The 16,182-nt window shown below is 37.4% G+C and overlaps 1 non-coding gene across 1 annotated transcript; it reads right to left on the bottom strand.

The window, feature by feature from the left end:
- Positions 1-5,710: 5,710 nt before the first annotated feature.
- Positions 5,711-5,782, bottom strand: Trnaw-cca (transfer RNA tryptophan (anticodon CCA)). Its single transcript has one exon. It is a non-coding gene; the product is annotated as a tRNA-Trp (tRNA).
- Positions 5,783-16,182: the final 10,400 nt, after the last annotated feature.

Raw genomic sequence — 16,182 nt, 5'->3', positions numbered from 1 at the left:
TCATTATTTATACAAAGAAACTTAATTTAATTCTTTAAACAAAGCTTTGTCTTACAGATGTAATGTTTTTATAGCAGGAGATAAATCAAACCGAATAGAATGTTTCTTTAACAATGCATATTTTCGTCAGTTATCGTGTTGTGGGTTCTGTTAAAATCTCTAAAAAAAGAAACGAGGAATCATTAACAGGACGAGATGCGTCCTTAAAGAGACGGGCATCTTAACGCCTTTGAGAGTAAAGTAATTGTTTATGACATCAAAGTCTTCGCTGTGTATGAGCTCGGTTCTCAAAACGCCTGATTTCAAGCTGAAAAGAAAAATTTACAGTTGTTCATAAAGGAATGCAAAATATCAAAGGGCTCAAAGATAAACCACTCGTGAGCGGGAACAAAGGAATGAAGGTAATCGAGGAATAAGGAGACACGTCGAGTTCATGGCGGGACCGAGACCCAGCGATGGATGTGGCTGCAGCGAGACAGGATGGTGACTCGTAGAGCAGGGGGGTGGGGGGGAGGCGGGGTGGTAGTCGCGAGACAGATGAATGCGCGCGGCTGGAGCGTCAATCGAGGACCATCTCCCCCCCCCCCCTCCTTTGTCAGCTGCCTGCTGGGCCGCTGACAGCTGCTTCTTGTCGCCTGTACACGACTGCCCCGACACCACAGGACTGCAGTGAGGCGCGGTCGGAACAGCTTGAGCGACCAGCCGTGGAACAGTCGCAGTCGCGGCTAATCACAACCACCGAACCAATCTAGGTCAACTGACTTTAATTAGTGTGTGGTCCATTTACTGTACTTCATATTGTGCCATTTCGGATTGTGATGGAACATACGCACCCACCAAACTCTTTCACTGTATCTGTGGCGCGCGATGCAGTGAAAAAATTTAATATGGCCAGCAAACTGAAGCTGTATGCTGGGACGCAACTTATATGTTCCTAGAATGCTCACACTTTGATATCACTACTCCCGAAGATGCATAGGACCATTTCCATAATTAATATTAAATACTATTATTGGCTATATATGCTCTCCAATCACAGGGCTCAATTTCAATTATTTCATGATTAATCATAATGGGGAAAATATTTTGGCTTTTCATATTAATATGATAACTGTAGTTAGTAGTTGGCAACCTCAGGTCAAATGACCTAACGTTTCACCAGAAGAAAACTACGCTGGACTGGTAAAGAAACTGGGATACCACTGATAAGTGAAGAGTCACCTATTGGTGTTCCAAAGTATTAAGGATCAGCTTCAGTACCAGCCAATATATTTCACTAATGCCATGGTCCAGCTGCTTTCTAGGAATGGTAACTTTAAGGTCAAACTCCACTAGTAAGGCCTTGTTGAGAGTTGTGGGATGTACTGCATCAGTGAAGAAAATTCGAGGACTTGAGAGAGGAACTTAGGCTTCATGCGGGTCTTATCGGCTGTGACTTTACTTTGGCGGACCTGGTAACTGTAAAATGAGAATTTGGTTGTCTTCCGAGAGTCCGCCAGGAAGGTCAATATGCGACTGGGGATGACGGATATTTTGATACCTCCTGCTGGTCAATGAAGTGTCCTCAGTTTCAATGCGATGATGCGCCAGCGCCGTCTTAGGTTATTGAGTGGCTGATGGGTCTGAAGCTGGATTGACTAATCTACTGGTATTATAATACAAACTCCCATTATTCGTCGGTTGGGGTGTTGGTAACTACTGGGCTTCCGTATTGCACCCTCCCTGATTTGCGGATGCCTGTGGATTTGAAGCTGCTTCTACCTCCCTCTAGGAGGATTTACATTGGGGACCTGTGATGGTTGCGCCATGATCGCAAGGTCACCTAGTGGTCTACTTTATGGTGAGGGATTACTGTTCCAAACAGACCACGTGCAGTGTGTCGGATTTCCATCCTGGATTACATAACAGCTGGAGGATCTCGGTTCTACAGGTCTGGTAAATAGCTGGTCATGTTGCTGATCTCTAGTCTTAAAATGGTTGTGACATATGTATCGTGAACGAAAGGTCACCTAGAACTACGTTTAATTGTATAGGTTGTTCGGAGGAGCCTGCCTGACGAGGAACGAGTGATGTATCGGATAAGCAATGCTGTGAAGCCATGTACTTGTTCTGTGTGTGCATAAGCTGTGCATGTGCTAGTGCTGGATGGAAAGGGACATGATTTCAAAGCCTGTTCTATGAAGTGAGTTTAAAGTTCTGGCTCTAAATGGCTTCGCAAGCTGACTCCCAATCTATCCTTAGAACTGCATGCGTGGGATGAGCGGTAGAAGGGCGAGCCACCCTTCCAGCCGAAAAACATGTCTCTCGAGTTTTCGGCACACTCCCAGGGCCCTGTCTGCGTGAAGTGGGTTAACTAGTACGCCATTGTTATTGGGGTTTCGAGTGTTTATTCAGGAATTCTGATGACGTGACACTTCAGAGGAATACGAGATCATTCTAGGTAGGAACTTGGCAGGTATTTAAGACGGGAGGCAATTTTGCAGCGGGTAGTGAGAGTTTGACAAAGGCTGGTGGCGACACTTCGGTGAGCGATTGCGAGTGAAGTAAAGAGGTTGAGTGATCCATTGATGACTGATAACCGGTGGACAAAGTGATTTCTTGTGCGAAGGTTGGTGCATCAGGGTCCGAAGGATTTGTAACTGTATCGTGTGCAACAGACGAGTGAGTAGAGTGAGGCAGTGTGTTTTGACAGAGGTGCGAGGTAAGAGACGAGCAGTAGAGATAGCCAATTTCAAGCCGAGTTCCAGTGGGAAGAGTAAATTGGTAACTTTATAAAAGAGATAATAATTTGTGGACAGACCTTTAAAGTAATATTTATTTAATGAATATTGTAAATTTTAGATCATAAATAAAACTGTATGTAATAAATCGGGTTTTTTTCCGAACCTGTATCCTACTCGTAACGTATTTTGTTAAAATCAAGTGACATACACTATTATAAGTGTTATGTGTATTAGTTGAACACTAGATTACTGACCCATTTATAACCAGTTAATATGACAATGAATATTAACAATAATGTTCAACTAAAAAAATATTTTAAAAATAATATAATAATATAAATTTCCTGATATTCCGTTAAAGTGTGGTTATGATAGTAGTTGACAGTTAAACTGTTTTTGTATGCGCATTATAACTTGAACACATTATTTAAATCTATTCATAGCCACAAGTGAATGTTCTTATACGGTTCTACCGAGAAATGTTTGGTTATATACACTGATAATAATTATCATGTTATGTACATGCCATACATGGTCAAGTTTTTAACCTTCATTGATGATAATAGATTATTCGTAAAAATATATAAGATTAAAAATTTCTGAATACAAGTGTTAATGAAACCGTTGCCGCTTGTATCAAGAGTGAGTTTTAAGCTAATTTATTGACTCGAATAGAATAAAACATTGACTTGGGTATCTGAAATGTTCGTCAGAACTGTTTGAAGAGAAGTAAGTGCTGTATTTTTTTTTTTGAAAATATGTGACTTACACATTTTGAATCAGTGTTATAACGTTTCGGTCATTATAATGAAACAAAAATGTGTTTATTATAGTGAAATAAAGTTAATTATCGTATAAAGTTTCTGTACGAATAGGAAGTTACTGTGAAATAAAGGATATGAAATGTTCTTGTGAAGGAAACTTGGAAACATCAGGTGTGTTATTAGGGTTTCCACTAGCTCCCTCTTCCCTTTCACCGGTGGGCTCCTAATAGCCCAGGTCTCGTTTCACTTACCGGCCGCCACTGATGGAATATACCGAGAGGCTTCCCGGAAATGAAAGCTGTAATAACCTGGATGTTCTGGCAGGCGATCAGCTTCTGGCTGTTGCGAAAAGAACCACAGAAGACTGCGAGCCAGACATCTCCTCGCTCGAAGGTTCTGGTGCTGAAGATCGCGCCGATAAGCCACCAGCAAAGAGGAGGAAATGAGTGTGTCCTTAGCAAGTGGCATGTCTCCAAAGGAGAAATGTTTATGTACATGGCCTGAAGCGCTTATTTATCGCTCATGACTAGACGGAACTTTCGTAGATTTAGTTATATTTTAAACTTTAAATAATTTTAAGTTTCTTTCTAAGTCTTTCATCGAACAACAACGGTTTTGACTTGTCCCAGTGAAGCCCAAACCAATGAAAAATCATCAGCATCAATGTACCGTAGTTGAATCACAATCAGTCAATTTAAGTCCCTTGAATAGTAACATTGACAAACCACTAACGAATGATGCTCGAGAATAATCTGTATCATACAGTTTATCAGGTATATTACTCTTCGGCATCCCTAATTATTACTTAATATGACAATGTAAATATTTTGTCCAAACTTATTATTTCAGTTTTTTGACGTGATGACGTGATAACGTCTTATAAATAGATGAACGCCGGCTGCACGCACGAAAAATCATGACTCATTGTCATGTTCCGCTGCGTGGAGCACAGTGCGCATGCGCGGATAGCGTCGGCGACGGCGACGGCGGCCACGGAGCGAGCATAACGTTCGGGGACTTTTCGAGTGACAAGAGTCTAGCGGCAGCAACGCTACTTCCTGCAACTGGCTGTAAATGCTGCACCGTTCACGCTCGTTCCGAGGCTGGCGGCGCGATCCTGCAACGGGAAGCCTTCTTTTCACTGACGAGAGAGCAAAACGTCCGATCGTGCATTTTCGGTTTTTTTTTTTTTGGTTCATTGTAAATAAATATGGAGGTGTTGTTAAAAGGCAAGACCATAAAAAAGGCAACGGTATTTATTTGTAATTGTTTTTAGAGGAAAATACCTAATTGAAGAAACGTACTTCGTGGATTTGTATATTTTTCATACCGTATAAAATCTAGGAAGTCTTTGTCTTCCACAGATATTCCCTTGCAATTTTACGCAACTTGTAATTTTCAGGTAAGTGGTCAATTATTTTAGGTTAGCTACATTATAAATACTTTAAAACATTGTGGACGGTTGTTTTGGTTAGGACAGCTGCATTAAAAATTCTGTGAAATCATGTAAACAGTTTCCTAGCGCTGGATAGCTACATATTAAAAAGTTATGTGCTAAGCAACCATAAAATGATTTTACAGTATTTTTTTAATGTAGCTATACTTACCTAATATAACCAACCATCCACTAAACAGTCTGTGTGGCTTTTTTATACTGGAGAGAAAAAACCCGCGCGTAAAAAAAAAAACATCCAGGGAGTAGGCGCTCCCGATCGGCCAACTTCGGAAAGGCTCGGCATTTGCAGCCCGTTGCAGGAAGTAGCGTTGCTGCCGCTAGACTCTTGTTTTCGAGTGGGGCTGTCTTCGGTCGACGTGCCAGTTCTGCTCCGTTCCTCGTTGAGGGAGGAGCGTTGGCGGTCTGTGGATTAGCGTGTTGTTTTCGTCTCGCCGGTCGTAGCCTTTCTTGTTTATAATTCTTTTGACGTGATAACGTCTTATAAATCGATGAACGACGGCTGCACGCACGAAAAAGAATGACTCATTGTCACGTTCCGCCTGAGCCGAGCGTGCAAGCGAGAGCGCGGAGCAAGCGATAGAGAGGCACGATCGGCCTAAGCGTTCGGCTTGTGACGCATCTATCTCTCTTCCTCTCACGTTATCACGTAGAATTATCGTCCGTAAACAGACTTTAAAGACAACACCCCCCTCCCCTTTTTTTGTGTTGGTACTAGACCGCATACAAAAAACTCGGTGTTCTTGTTTTTAAAAAATAAAAATGAACAGTGACTCCGACGTGATTTGAACACGCAACCTTCTGATCTGGAGTCAGACGCGCTACCGTTGCGCCACGGAGTCGTATAAACTTTAATGAATAGGTACAAAGCTTTTAATTGTTTTTACAGAGCGTAGTAGTGCACTGAGCATTGGGCTTGCATTCTGATGATTTTGAATACTGTTTTGGCCATGCAGGTTTCTTTTTTCACTCTTTCCCTTACTATCCTCCTAGGGGAATTGTTTTATTTCTTATAAATAGGCAACATCCTATTCCTTCTCCAGTACAACTGCTTGTTTCTTGTCTTACTGTCCTATTGACCTTGTCTGTAAGGTGTTAAACTTATTAAAACAAAATTAAAATATTAATTTTTATGGAGAAAAATGTAGAAGAATAAGTGAAATATATTATATCCTATATTCAAGAAAAAAAATATCACTTGCGATTAGTTTTTTTTCTCGAAAATATTTGTATTGCATTAGTGGCTAGTTATTCATAAAAAATGGGAGCAAAATTGCACGTGGGAATAGATATGTATAGGATGAAACTCTTATAAAGTTTTTAAAGGTGTTAATAATATGAAATAATTGATTTTAATCGTTCATTTGTATAGGCGCCATAGCTAGTTTGCACACTATATCATACAGAACACCAGGGAGATAAACATGTATAGACTTGCACAGAGAAAAAAGCCAAATGACGGGTCTTTTCTTCGGCATACATAGCAAACCACCAGTGGCGCATGTCCGAAATAATGATTCACATCAATCGTCCCCATTGCAAGAATTATAAAAAACGTTTTCCATATATATATATAATATCATAATTCACGGGACCATCTAAGGCAGTACAGTTAAAATGTTTCGAACCCACTCAAAGATGAAATATGCACACACTGATTCCTACTTGTAAGGCACTGCAACCGGGATCACCTCGCTATCTGTAGGCCAATTAAGATTATCTACACAGCTACCATAGCCATGAGAAACGATCCAAAAACATCTCCATGCTGGCAAAATCCGAACATGACGTGACCGTGTGTGTGTTTTTTTTTTCACGAGACGTTTCGTTTTTATATTCTACATAAAAAACATTTAAGGGCACGAAAGAAACATAACCTTACCTGTTTACCATTGGACTCATATTCTTGTGACATCACAAGTCATAGATATGCTGCTGCTGAGTGCTGTTAAAGACTAACCTTAAAACACAAAAAAATCTATGAGGGTGTCTTTCCAAACAGCTTCAAACTCAGGGGTACCAACCGTGATCTTAGCAAGAAGAATACTACCGGAAGACTCGCTATTGTATCGATTGTTTGAACTACAATGAAGCACCTTCTAGAACTTTCTGTAACCGTCTCAGACTTTATATTTCATCCCAAAAAGGTTGAGAGGCAATAGGAGGGTATAAATGGTATAGATGGTATAAAATTTGGGGTTTTAAGCAATTCAGGATGGAGCAACAATGACCATCATAACGATGCCACCATTAACCATTAATCGATGGCAACAGAGAAGGGGGGGGGGGGGCAGAAAGTATGGAGGTTTTTGGAGAGCTAAGTACAAGTTTTGAGTTTGTTATTTTATTTAACATCCAGTAATGTTTTCTAAGTCTGATATGTCTGCTGTTGTTCATGATACTTGTAATTTTCGCTAATGTTTTATGACAACTTTTTCCATGGTGTTTATGTGTATGATACTCCTGGGGTAAAGTTAGTTTTTGGTGCTTATAATATGTCTGTTTTCTCTCTGCACTTTCTGCATTTTCTGTACTGTTTACTTGATGACCACATTTATTTCACAGAATTAAAAGGTACTTAACTCTCCAAATACTTTAAATTATCTGTAATTTTTCAGAGATTTAAAAGCTTATCGCTCAAATCATTTTATTCAGTAACTTGATATAGGTATATTTAAAGTTGAAAATGTTTGAGATAAATTCTTGTGATTAATAGGTATATATACATATAAATAAGTATATATATATATAAACTCATTGTACCTGACAAAGTATCGTACATCTGATTATATATGAGTTATTATTAATGAAATGTATTGCATATATATTTAAAATTTAAGGAATTAACAGAGCTTACTTGTTTTGTATTGATGTTCTGCCACTTTCTAAAGTTTTCAGCAATTAAGTTATTTCCTCTGATTTCATTTAATATGCAGGTTAGTCACCATATGGGCAAGCAATGTTTACCTTGTGATTTGGTAAAAGAGTTAGTGCTTGCAGCGAGTGTTTGGGACCAGATGTAACCGGAATCAATTCACCCAATTGAAACTTTTGAGGCTTGCGATCAGCAGGCTCTGGAACGAACAAGGCAATCTAATAACATAACAACCTTCAAACACAGGCTGAAGAAACACCTCTGGAACACCTTCTCAGCATGATCACTTCACGACTTACCTACTGTAAGAATGCCTGTGAATGTGTGGGAGGATTGTATTAATGTAATATCATCTCATATTGGCAACTAATTATTATTAAATTTTCAAATACATTTCAGCAGGCGTGTATATGCCATAAAATTGTAGTTTTATGTTTTACTTTAAACTTTGTTTATTTGGTTTACATTAAATGTTTGTATTGTATCAAGTGTTATTTCGTTATGAATAGTTATTTTGTTGACAGTGTGTAGTGTGTGTAGTATGTGAGGTAAGGCGTATCAGCAGAGCAGTCGATGACGCGGGTGGAGGCGAGGCAAGTGGCACTCCGCGGCGCCAATCAGCGCGGGAGGCCGGGGATAATCGCGACGAGTGCCGACCACTCGGCAGGGCAGACGCGCGCCGGGAAGTGATGGCCCCAGCCCGGAGGGGCATCAGGAATGGCAGCGATGCTCCCTGCTCGAGCAGCCCCGCAGGTAAACAACCCAATCAGCGAGCGAGCCGCGGGCACGAGTGCCTTGCTTCCTCTCTCTGATCTCCTGCCTGCATGGTCGAGCGAGCCCCACTCATTCCGGAACACCGCATTGATGATCCGCAGAAGGCACAAACCAGTTGCCAAGAAATAGTTTGTAATACTACAAGAAAGATTTTGTTACTTTGTACAACACACAGCTATGATTATTTTTGACGTGACAACGTCTAATAAATCGATGAACGCCGGCTGCACGCACAAAAATGTATCCCGTAACGCACATTGTCCCGTTACGCTGTATCCCGTTACGCTCATTGTACGCTTGCGCCGCACTATCTCTCTTCCACTGGATTGGAACAACCATCGATTTGTTTTTTTCGAGGCACATTAAACTTGAAACACTCCCATTCGTTTCCTATTTTTCCTATCATCGTCCTATCATTTAAAAGAATAACACAGATTGGAAGGAGTTAAATAGAAAACATGTATAAAAGTTATAGTAAAAATAATCTCTGCGTTGAAGTAATAAACATATTTGAATTAATGAGTGCAAATAAAAGTAAATTTATTAATTAAATTGTAGATTTCATTTCACTCATTCTTTGTATCCATACAAAATAGTGATAATTCACTAAAATTATTCAATTTTATTCATAAAAGTATGCAATCATTTCATCAATGTTTTGTTATGACGTTGTCACGTTAAACTATCGTCCGTAAACCGACTTTACAGACAACCATTTTTTTTCATATACGAAAGACTTTTTCGAGATGGTACTGAGTATTTCATACTAAAATTGGCACATAATTATATATTTAAATTGACATATTATTCAAGCATAATTTATTCAAACTATTACCAACAAGCTCGGATATTTTAATGCGTGCAGTGTCTCAGCAACAGGACAATGGATGTCGACAGTGCCGGTGATATTAATAAAGGACTTTGCAACTAACGGTGTTCCATCATACATCTGTACGTACTGTGACAACATTAATAACTTGAAAATTCGTGATGACGTAATACAACATTATAAATATTAAAATAATGTAGGTAAATATCTGTGGTTTATACACCACGGAAGATTAAAACGACGCATTAGGCATTGTGACGGACTGGTTGCGCGTTTATCAGAATAAAACTGCATATTCTGCAGCAAGACATTTGTATGCATAAAACATGCAAGGCATCATGAAATATATCACTGTCCTTTAACGAAACTGAGAACTCTGTTCTGTGTGAAAAATGTGGTAATCAATTGTCATATGGAACTGCTTTGAAAATAAGTGTCAAGACTTGTAACGGATTTGCTTCGTACTTTAAGACTATATAAATCGATAAATTCGAGTCATTTGTTCGTTTGTTGTCTTTCACTAGAGTTTAAATTATGTAATAATTATTTTATTTGTAATATAGTTGGTTTTTATGGTTTATTTCATCTAACGTGTCTTCTTTTGGTATTTTTATTACTTTTTAAATTACTTATTAAATTTAATAAATCATTATTTTAATTAGAAATTTTTGATGATTTTTGGAATTTTTCCCGAATTTATATTGTGATCATTACAGATTTTCAAGATGGCGACCAAAATGGCGCTTGTGAAGATAATAAATAATACTGCACTCTAGCGGGTAAAAAAACTAACATATGGGGGTGCTCTTTAGTGGGTGATGCTATTATTCCTTCAAATTAAAAATAATGACAAGTCCATGCATGTGTGAAACGTTTTATATACATTAATTAATTCTCGGAGGTAAAAAAAAATGATGACCATGCAGTCAAAGGAGTATGTTTTACATCCCAGAGGGCAGTCCTGTTATATTTTGAATCACCTCGGTTCCAATGTGTTCTGTATAAAAAAAAAATAATTTTAATATGTCGATAAATACCCAATAACATTGGCAGGTAATGAAACATCAACATTACGTGCTAATGCTCTTTAGAAACAACCAGCAGAAACAAAGATGTTGTTTCCAAGATGGCAGCCTCCAGCGGAACAGAAAAATCCTTGATGGCGTTTGTGATGACATCCAATATTGCGGCCTCCAGCAGACGACAAAAAATGGCGGACATGACTCAGAATTGAACATCGTGGTTTTGACATAAAATCCTAGATGGCGGCCATGACATTAGGATTCAAGATGGCAGGTGTAACGATAATTGCATTTTTTGAGCATTGGGGCGCTCGATATCAAGATGGCGACCGTAACGAAAATTGCAACATTAGGGATGTGGGGCTCTTGATTTTTAAATTGCGAAAAATAATATGGTGGATCCAAAATGGCGGTAAACAAAATGGCGCCTTAAAAATGGACTCTGGGATAAAAGTCAAGCTCATCCAATATGGCCGCCGTGACGTTATGATGGTCAGTCATGACACCACCACACACCCCGCTCTGGCTCCAAGTACTCAAAATTTACTGAGAAAAAGTTTTGCTGCCTTAAACAATATTTTACAAAATGTATTATGCTTTATCGTTTACAGAAAAAACGTTGAATTGTTTTTTTTCATTTGTAGATAAAATATTTCTAAATAGTTTCAAAAAATACATAAAAAAACATTATTTAAAATGTTGTTTAAGTTTTCAATGTTTTTTTTTTACTATCCGGCGAATTACTGACAACAAAAAATTTTTTAGTTGATTTAAAATATTTTTTGACCACTCGCTCAATTATTGTTTTTTTGTAAGAGTTTTACAACATATCACAAGATAAATCGAATACAATCTGCACATCTTTTATAATGGACCAAATATAAATACTGGAACATAACTTCGTGTATATGACATATTTCACTAAAAATTATAGTTATGTTAGGAATAAACACCGTAAGTGATAGAAAGTCTCATTAATCATTCTGTAAAAGTCTCGAAACCGAAAAAATTGACTCATGGAACGTGGAAAGATGTTTGATTACCTTCGTTAGTTTAAGTGACGTCGCATGTAATAATACGAATATGTTTAAGTATGTACGAATAGAACTATGAATATGAATACAGATTAAATATTAACCAGAAATGGATATTTTTTCGGGTGTAGTAAAAAAGTTAAAAATATTTTAGTAATTTTTCAACATTATTATTCGTACGAGTTCATAGGGAACCTGCGTATAATTAGTATCATTAAATTTACAATAATTTGTAAACATAAATATGTTGATATTTCTTAGACATAAATCATAAATTTATGTGATGAATAGTCATCAATTTATGTGTTTGTGATTTTACAAAATATCTTTTTAAAACTTTGATTTTAGATAAAATTATACGGGCCTGAATAACAAAACTGCCTATTTAAATGAAAGTATCACATGACCTAAATTACTTAAGAAATCATAGGATCTCGGAAAAAATGTGAACTATTATATTAAAACCTTATTGTTTTGACAATCTAGGTAGTATTTATGTTTGAGGGAACAGTTATGAATTACTTTTTAATTTTAATGTAACATTGTAGTTCAAGTAGGTTTATTTACGTCATTTAAATTAAAATAATATTTCTACAAGAAACAAAAGTTTAATCCTAGGAAATGAAAAAAAAAAGTAACATAACAAACCGAAATAAAATGAAAAAGGTTATGAATAAAATCTATAACGGTATTTATACTTAAAAAGTTTTCAATTTTAGTTTTGAAACACATTATTCATTTTTATTCAAAATTTAATTAAATTACTAAGCTTCCACGTTATAACCTATGTTTAAAGTATATTACTACCTGTGTGATCAAATTTGAAGCTCTTGCACTGGCGCAATGAGGTACATTTACTGAACTTTTCATTAAAATTTCTTCTGGGTAAAAAAACGAACTGCGGCAACAGATTTCCCGCACTGCCACCCTTTGCGGCTGGAAAACAAACACCCTTTACCTGCTGTTAACAGCGGATACCAGAGTCCTTTGTGCGCGTCGTCGGTCCTTTTCCACACCGGTAGCAAACATAGCTTGGAAACAGGTGACTTTCGCCTTTAATTAAACAGCTGAAATGAAACTCTGATGGGCGCCTACGACTGAGTATGCTGAATGACTTTCGACATTTAATAAAACTTTGCGAAAAACGTTAGAAACAAAATAGTTTAATGGGGATTTTCCCGAGACCTTTAACCACACTATAAACTTTTTTTTAAAAAAGAAAATATAGTTGCCAGAACAGTTTCTTGTAACGTTACAAATAGATTAGTGTGAATAGTATAGTGAATTATATATGAGTAATGGTTTATCGGAAAAGTAAAAAAATTTTTATCACCCCAAATTGTGACAAACCTGTATTTACTGCTCACAATTGTATGCCTCACAAGTTGTATATTACTCCGAGCCTAGGGTCCAGAAGTGCAGCTGAGAAGCCACCGCCATCTTGGATTGTGTCGATACGGCGGCCATCTTGGATAACCTTGACTCTTGACCTTGAACTTCAAAATTTGCATTAAATTATTCAAAAATTACAAAACATTCGCCAAGATTCGTCAAAATATCTATTTTTAGGAAATATTTTCACCGAAAAAATCTAAAAAAATGAGAAAAATAAAATTCCACCTATTTCCAGGAAAAATTCCAGTTTTGTGGGATAGTTTCCGGTTTTAGTCCTCAAAAATGCCCGAGGCTAGAAAATTCCTAAAAACTGCTTAACAGACATAAAAGCAAGACACCTGAAGTCGATTGACCTTTACAATTAGATTGCCATGGCAAAAATTCGAATTGTTATGTAACCATTGTAATTATCTTTACGGTCGCCATCTTGAAAATCTTTAAATATTAAGTTATAAATTCGGAAAAAATTCAAAAATATAGAAAATAAATTTTAAAATTTTAATTATAAAGTCTTGGAAATTTTTTAAATTATAACATCACGTGTACCATATTGGAAATACGCAATTATTTAGCTAGATATCTAGGAAAATATTTAAAATTTATAAAAAAACTTCATAAATTTTAATTAATAAACGCACTCACGTCATGGAGTTCTCGGTTTGAACCCTGTGAGGGCAAAAATAAAAATGGAGGCATTTCCTTCCTCAATGGAGGCAACCGGCAGACAATCCAACCACCACTAATGCCAAGGTGTGTATCCCCCGTTAGTATGACGTCACATCTACCATTTAGTTTTCTTCCGCTGGAGGCCTCCACTTTTGATCCGGCACATTGTTTTCGTCTTTAAGAGTGTATTACCGCCATGTTAGTTTAATTTATAACCCACTAGGTTGCAGTAATTATTTATTTCCAAAGCGCCCGCTATCTTGTTGGTCTTGACCGCCATCTTGAAAATCCATTTATATTAAGTTTGAAATTATGTAGGATTAAAAAAAAATGGAATTTTTTAATTGATTGAATCGATCGATTGTAGTGCTTGGATCAATCCTTACTCGAACAAAAAAAAAGTTCATTCTAAGCAAAAATAAATTTATACAATTTAAAATGGTGCATGCGATGCAAAATATGTAAGTATTTTTTTATGAAGAAAATCAATTTCTCCAGATTTAATGGAGCGGGAGGTAAGAAACAACATTCATACAGAAAATTACAGGTCAAAACGTACAATCCTGATTGCGCATACTACGTCAGCGAACCAGACTTTGGGCCGAATGCACAAATGCCACTAGAAACCTAGTGGCCACTAGCACTTCCTCGAGTGGTAGTGCCCACTAACACTTGATTTCGTATGTTGAAAATATTCTAGTGAGAGCCCACTAGATAACGAAACTTGTCGAGTTTAACCGAATGCCATGACGTCAACAAAACGTCACGAAGTCTGACCAATAGGAATCGTGTAAAACAATGACGTCGACTATTTCCGGTACTAAAGTAATGTCATTTCCGTCATTTCAGTCATTTCTCTTTCTTTCGAATTGAATGTTACGATGGATACTGGTACTGGTTCTGTTTGTAAGAAAATTGGTGATCGATTTTCAGTAGGAGAGAAATGAATCCTTTTTTCTTTAGTTGAGGAGTTTTCAAATGTAGTCGAAAACAAGAAAACTGATTTTTCGACCATAGCTACCAAGAAGAAGGCGTGGGACGAAATTTCCAAACGTTTCAATTCGTTTGGCGAAGTTTCGAAGGTATGTAAAAAAAAGTTTATGTATTAGGTTATTTATTACGCCTATTGTATGCGTGTCTTGAAGTGCCATGATCTTTTATTACTTGTGCATACTGAAAGTATCGCAATTAAATAGTCAAAGTAACGTACTAGTAGGGTTATGAATGTAGCTAACCTAACCTAACCAATAGTTCTTCAAATTTTATAGTATTTATAATGTACAAAAGTATACTAGCTAAGCTATGTCCAAATAATTATTGAGTGTTTTTAATGTTGCTAGTCCAACCAACTGTATACAGTTATTCTATAGGTTTTATAGCTAACATAAGCAATAATTCTCAATATTTTATATTAATTTAAATGTACTATTAAATTACTTCAAGTATTGCAAAGCACTCTTTGGGTATAATTTTAAAACAATTCAGGATGTGAAATAAATTATTTTGAAATAATTACAATATTGTAAGAAAATGCCTTCCCTATATATTTGCTGTTTATCTAAAGGACATTAAATTGTGCACTGTTTTTACTTAGACATGTTTTAATGTGTAGTAATCATGGTATAATAGGCATAGGTAATTTGTTTACCTATTACTTCAACAAAGGTCTTATTACTAAGTTTGAATTGTGAAAGTACTCTTAAATTTAAAGTTTAGGAGATTTAAGCATGTATATGGAGAATGGTTGAACCCACCCTTTTCTGTTATTATTTCCCCCCACTCTGAACATGATTTAACATTTGTTAAATTTGAACATTTGAACATGATTTAACAGTTGTTGTTTGATTTGTGGATCTACTAGTGACTAAATAATGCTACTTTGTTTACTTTTTATATGGTGGGATTTACTGCTTCATTCCACTGATTAGTATTATGTTGTTTTTCAGCGATCAGGTCCTCAACTCAAAAAATGTTGGGAGAATGAAAAGGCCAAACGGAAGCGCATTTTGGCTGCTAACACCAGGCAGCGCATGACCACTGGGGGAGGTCCTTTCATTCAAGACACCCCAACTGACCCAGAATTGGAGGTGGCACTAGCTGGTGTACAACATTTTTTGCATGATACTGGAGACTCTGACATGGTCATCTCAGCTGAAGCAATGAAGATGTCAGAAACAGCTTCAAATGACCATGATTATTTTGCCAACAGCATTCCTGCGCCAGATGTGGGCACATGTGACGTTGTTGTAGAAATGCCTGCAGCATCCTGTTCGTCGCCATCAACGTCACAGACAAGGCCGGCGTGTGTAAGACGCAAGCGTGCCCCATCAACTGTTCCTTCCTTCGGTCGTGATGGTGCAATTGACTGTGAGCTTCAGCGCCGCCTTGCCAGAGTCGAAGCTGCTGAAAAGGGTGATGTGAGGATACAAAACCTTCAAGAGCTTCACCTCAGGCTGCAAGTGAGGGCAGCCAGAAAGGCTGCTGCTCGTGAAGATGAACTGCACGAGTTGAAGTTGCAACAACATCGTAGAGCTGAAGCTAGGGCAGAAGAACTTCACGTGCAGTGCATGAAACACAGGCAGGAAGAACATCTTCAGAGAATGCAAAAACTGAAAACTGATATTGATATTGTTCTTTAAATATACCT

This window comes from Bacillus rossius, chromosome 6 (genome assembly GCF_032445375.1).
Source record: "Bacillus rossius redtenbacheri isolate Brsri chromosome 6, Brsri_v3, whole genome shotgun sequence".
NCBI classification, from domain to species: Eukaryota; Metazoa; Arthropoda; class Insecta; order Phasmatodea; family Bacillidae; genus Bacillus; species Bacillus rossius.
The sequence above is the reverse complement of the archived record's forward strand: the minus strand, read 5'-3'. Positions and strand labels throughout refer to the sequence as shown.